Below are 5,442 nucleotides of genomic sequence, written 5' to 3'. Positions count from 1 at the left end.
CTGAATTTTATGGCATTCTCCACAGCACGATTCTCCTGTTTATTAGAAGTTACGTGATGGTACTTTTAATTTTAGGAATCAAAAAATGACAAAACGTTTCATAAATTGTTTCTTTTTTATTGTTTGTATTTTTTTTTCTTTTTGCAATAGACAACAATTTTCAATAACTTTATAAGTTAAAAATGCATAAATAATAATAATAAATAGATGAAAAAGAATATAAATAACAAATCTCATATCACATTCACAATGAACAAATGATACTTCAGAGTGATATTTGAAACATGTAGTCCCCAGTCGGCTCTTGGAATGTAAATTTGGAGTGTTGTTTTGTATTTCTGTGCAAAATATTTCAGTTGTATAATGCTGATAATGCATAAAGATTTATTAGATAACTTTCGCTACAGCGCCTTCAATGTAACAATTTGAAAGGACAAAATATTATTATATTGATCATATTTAGTAATTGAAATCAACAATATGGTTAAAATAAAAAAAAAATTCTTACAATATATTTCTTTGATAAAATGTAAAAGGTAGTTCTCTGATTAGGTGAAAATACAGTCATATTTTGGATCCATATAAGATTTGTGTTCATAGAACATGTATGTATCGAACCGACCAGGGACGTATAAATAAGTTAAAAATGGAACGATCTCATAAGTATGAAGTTAAACTGAGACAATGACATTTGAGTTATAAACTGAGATCAATCCAGATAATACTGCATTGTTGTGAACAATGCTAAACTGAAACCAAAGTCCTCTAGACTACGTGTAATCTCTCACTGGATTTTCTACCGAAATTTCAAAAGATGGAACCATCTTTCGGCAAATCGCATCCACACTTCATGGTTCGATAGAAGCAGGGTATCCCCGCTGAAACGAGCTCACTGCCTGCTTTTTGCCTTCTATGGCACTTTCAGCTCCCATCCAATGTGTTGATTGGAAAGACTTGGCGCTGGTTGGAATAGAAGACATCCCCACACGTTCTGGTAAAGGTGTAAAAATAGGAGTCCGTAATTCAATAAATAAATAGTCCACAACGTCAACTGATAGAACACTAACTCCTGTAGGTCAAAAGCGTTCTAGGTGTTCGTCTTCATCCACCATCATCGGAAAAAATAAATACCGGGAACAATTCAATAGTCTGAAAAGACAGAAGATAAAGGATCATAAGAAATGATGTATCAGCAGTGTTCAATAAGTAAATGGTTTACAAAAACCTATGGGAATATCTTGATTAATAATTCACCGGAACAGATAATGTCTTCATTTAGTGGATAGGTCTGATGTCAAACCCGTGAAAAGAAAGAACATTGAACAGAAAAGTCGCGCATTGCCCTATCATTTACATTGTCATTGTATCTCAGCGATAACGGGTATAGTGTGCTAAATATTTAAAAACACTACCTGTGTCATCATAACTTGCATACCTCGGTTACAATTTCTGAACTGTGGGTCAACAGTTTAAAATCATTTTATCGAATACTTTGTTGTGGCGATTGATAGATTAAATGGTTGTGGCAGATTGAATCAGCTTTTCTGAAGGGGCAATTAATATAATGAAATAAAGTCTTACGTTTTCTATTGTGTCTGCACTTAACGAAGGAAGAGCAAGCTCTGCGAAATATATCGACCGTACACATTAACAGTGGGGGTTTATTATTAATTTTTAAATCCTTTTATCTCATTAAATTAAATAACATGCCAAAACAGACTTTGCGTTTTTCCCCATGCATGTCTTATTAATTACACTTTCGGTACTTTTAAACACTTAATGCCACTGCAGTTTTTTTTCATCTCATTTTTTCTTCTTGAAGTTTTGCCCTTATTTGATACTTAAATAATTTTCATGTTCAAACAAGTTGGGGAACAGATTTGTTTTTCCCCTGTTTCTTATTAATTATTTTTCACTTTTTTGTCCGGGAATAAACTGTTTAAACCTTTTTACTTAATGCGCGCACTGCTTGCAGAAATAAGAAATTTTTTGTGAGGATATATAAGTAGTATAGACTTGACGACATGGTGAAAATAGCAAGATCTCACGCGCATGCACGTGCACTTCCTCTGATTGGCTGCTTTTTCCCTTTGAAATTTTGAACATAGCCATGCATTAAGATATCTTTTTATCATGAAAACACGTGCATGCACGTTCGCTGCAATCTGATTGGCTTTTAAACAGCTATAACTCCCTTGGTTTTCAACCAAACAGGATGGGATTTGGAATATAGATAGATATAATGGACTTCTACAAGTAGGTATGGTCACCATGCACATTACAGTTTTGCCCTTATTTGATACTTAAATAATTTTCCTTATTAACATTTGTTGGTTTAAATATGTGTATTAAAAATATAGATTGTGTAGACAAGAATTAATATACATGTGCACGCGTGCAAAGCTAAAGTTTAAATGATTTTTGTACACTTCTTGACTTGAAGGCAGTAAATTTTATTTTTTCTGTATCCTTGAATGTCATTTTTATTAGCTTACATGTGATTTCAATGCAGATGAAAACGCTTTTGTTATCAAGATCTAGCTTCATTTTCCTACAATACCGCTCCTCAGTTAACTAAAAGTGTACTTTACTTTTTGATAAGAGGTTCGAAATGAGATTTTTTATCCTCTTTTTATCAATAAGTAATTCAAAAAGAACGGGACTTTTATAAATATTGATTTCTATTTATAACTATCGTATATGTCCATCAATATCTTTGATTACTGCAAGAGTGCAGATCATTTTTATACTATGTTTTACAGCATTGACAAAGTGTATGATGATTTTATTAAGATTATTTTTTTAACACACCGGGAGCAAGGCCCTGTGATTCATGTAATACTAATGTCTTTTTCACTTCTTCACAGTGTCGTGCTGACCATTTTAATGAAGGACATTACAAGAAAAAAAGAACAAATGTCGCTTTTTATAAAGATTGACAATAATTCATGTCTGATTATTCACACATAACTTGATTTATATATCAATTAGTTTGTGGCTCGCATACTACTTTCCATGAATCAGACCCATTCTTCAAAAAGTTTCGTGAAATGTATTAATTTTAAAAATGCAACGTTGTGTGTCTTTTTTATGGTATTTATGTCAAATGACAAATTAGTAGCTTGTGAACTATCATTAATATGTGTTGTATTTTCCCCCTTTTATATGGCATATTGTTAACCAAGTCAATAAATTTTAATGATTAATATTTGGCATGATGTTACAAATTTTGACTCGTCCCTGACAAATTATTAAACACACGCTTGACCCTAAAGGCTAGCTATTGCATCAGCGGAGTGTCGAAATTGTGTTTCACAAATCTATGTTTCGTTCGCCTAATTAAGTACTTAATGCCGTGAACCATTCAATATAACACGTTGCCTGCCAAACCATGTTGGTTTTGAAAATCTGATTGTGGTAAATTTGGCAATAGATTTTTGAAGTGTTTACAAATGAGAATCAGTCAAAGCACGTGTTCCTAATTCATTAATTATAAAATATACAAAAGAACAAGCTATAACTTACCTAATAATCTTGTAGTGGTCAGCTCGATCTTAATCTTTTCAACAAAAGTTTTAAATTACTCAGTTTTCTCAATTTAAATTTCTTTGTAGCAATTTCACATCTAGGGCCTGCAAAACCTTTCCTGCATAGACAATGGCAGTATCCAAATATTGAAGTAGGCATTAGAATTGTTCCCCCATTAAAACATTTTCCATTGCATAACATCAGAGCTGGAATTGCTGATACTGAGTTCTTAGTTAAATCATGTGATAACAATATCACAGAAATTGCTAAAAGTGACCGTAGTGTTAAGTAAATCATCTTGCTTTAATTGTCTTGGACTGTCACGTAAAATATCACCTTGAATTTCTCTTATCAATTCTACACGATCTCCGGAATAAAATGCACAGTCTGATAATTAATCCACTTCAGTTGTATTTAACGAGCGTCCCTGTATTTCAAGCATACTATTGATATCGAGTTCCTGTGCCAATGATACAATGAGGGAACACTTGTACGTGTTATATACTCGCTACCTATGAATATTCATTTTCAAACAGCCAATGGAGTCAATGACAACCCAAAAAGTTCTCACGGCTTTCAGAGGATCGGCCCACGTTGTCAGTTGTATATTGTAAAATTTTCTATACTCAAAATCAACGGTTCTAGAGGATGGGTCGTAAGTGTTTACAATAAATGAATGGTATATAATAATTATATTGTGAAGGTGTACACGTGTCATTTACTACAGAAAGGTTTAATGTATTGAATATAATAGTCTTTTTTTATTCATTTATGAATTGGCAATTACGATATACATAAAGTAAAAGGACGAGGACGTCAGGAATCTGATTTTGATGTGTTGCCGTTTTAGTTCAATAATAATTTAGTTGTCCATATTCTTTAAAAATGGGGTTTGCATCAATTTTATCTTTGAGACAAAGAGAACACAAAACTATTGAAAAGGCTTTTTGGCGATATAAAGGTTTGGTACATCCGTTTCATATGCTAGAGAATATTTCTTAAGGTAAAAAAAATCATAAAATACTTGAATACATTTTAGTTGATATTTAAATTTTTTTAAAGTAAACTTCGTATTTTTTTCGATGTGCATTAAAAACGTAAAGAAATGATTATTTTGCGGATTTTTTTTTTCATGTGCAAATTTTCGTCGAACGCTGTTCATATAAATTTAAAAACACTATTGATATTTTCCGACTCATATAAACTCAGTCTGTTTAACAACTGATGAAAACATTGATTATCTAAACGTGAGAGATGACGAGATGATAAACACATGTAATATATACCTTCCCTTTCAAAATTTAAATAAAAGAACACATGTCTTGTTGATTTTACACTTTAATAAGTTTATCCTTCTTTGCAATCTGCGTCATTATATGCAACACTTATAAATAAATATTAAATCCTATTTCAGTGCATATTATAGGAAACGTATCGAATTCTAATATTTTATTGTGCTTGTAAATTCAGAGGAGGAAAGCAGACTATCATAGCAATCTCAATATGTGAATATATCTGCAACATTCAACAAAATAACCGATTTTGTTAAAGAATCATGAACAAATGCAGATTCGATGGGACTTATACTCGTCGCTCGTTCAATTTCGATCCTGTCCTATACCGGAAAGGCGATTACACTAGAGGGAGGTTGTTCAACAAATGTATCATTCTAGTTTCTAGCGTGTCACTTTGATCTCTTCAAATTAAAATAAACGATGACTAACATTTGTTGTACTTTCTTCTTTTTCAATTGCACGTATACTTGGTTACACCTTCTGCGTGTGAAAATGACTTACATTTATATATATTTTCCGTTGTACTATGAGACGTGCTGAATCTACAATGTACATGTCAGAAACTGGTACGTCTAGGTAATGTATTTAAGAAACATATTTCTTCCGCAGGTGAAGTTTT

The 5,442-nt window shown here is 32.2% G+C and overlaps 1 long non-coding RNA gene across 1 annotated transcript; it reads right to left on the bottom strand.

Annotated features, from left to right (window-relative positions):
- Positions 1–325: 325 nt before the first annotated feature.
- Positions 326–4,111, bottom strand: LOC134231119 (uncharacterized). Its single transcript, XR_009984506.1, has 2 exons — positions 3,526–4,111; positions 326–1,149 (listed from the first exon to the last, which is right to left on the bottom strand). It is a non-coding gene; the product is annotated as an uncharacterized LOC134231119 (long non-coding RNA).
- Positions 4,112–5,442: the final 1,331 nt, after the last annotated feature.

Source organism: Saccostrea cucullata, unplaced genomic scaffold, assembly GCF_032062105.1.
Source record: "Saccostrea cucullata isolate Sc308-1 unplaced genomic scaffold, CSIRO_AGI_Scuc_v1 ctg2979, whole genome shotgun sequence".
Taxonomy (NCBI): Eukaryota; Metazoa; Mollusca; class Bivalvia; order Ostreida; family Ostreidae; genus Saccostrea; species Saccostrea cuccullata.
The sequence above is the reverse complement of the archived record's forward strand: the minus strand, read 5'-3'. Positions and strand labels throughout refer to the sequence as shown.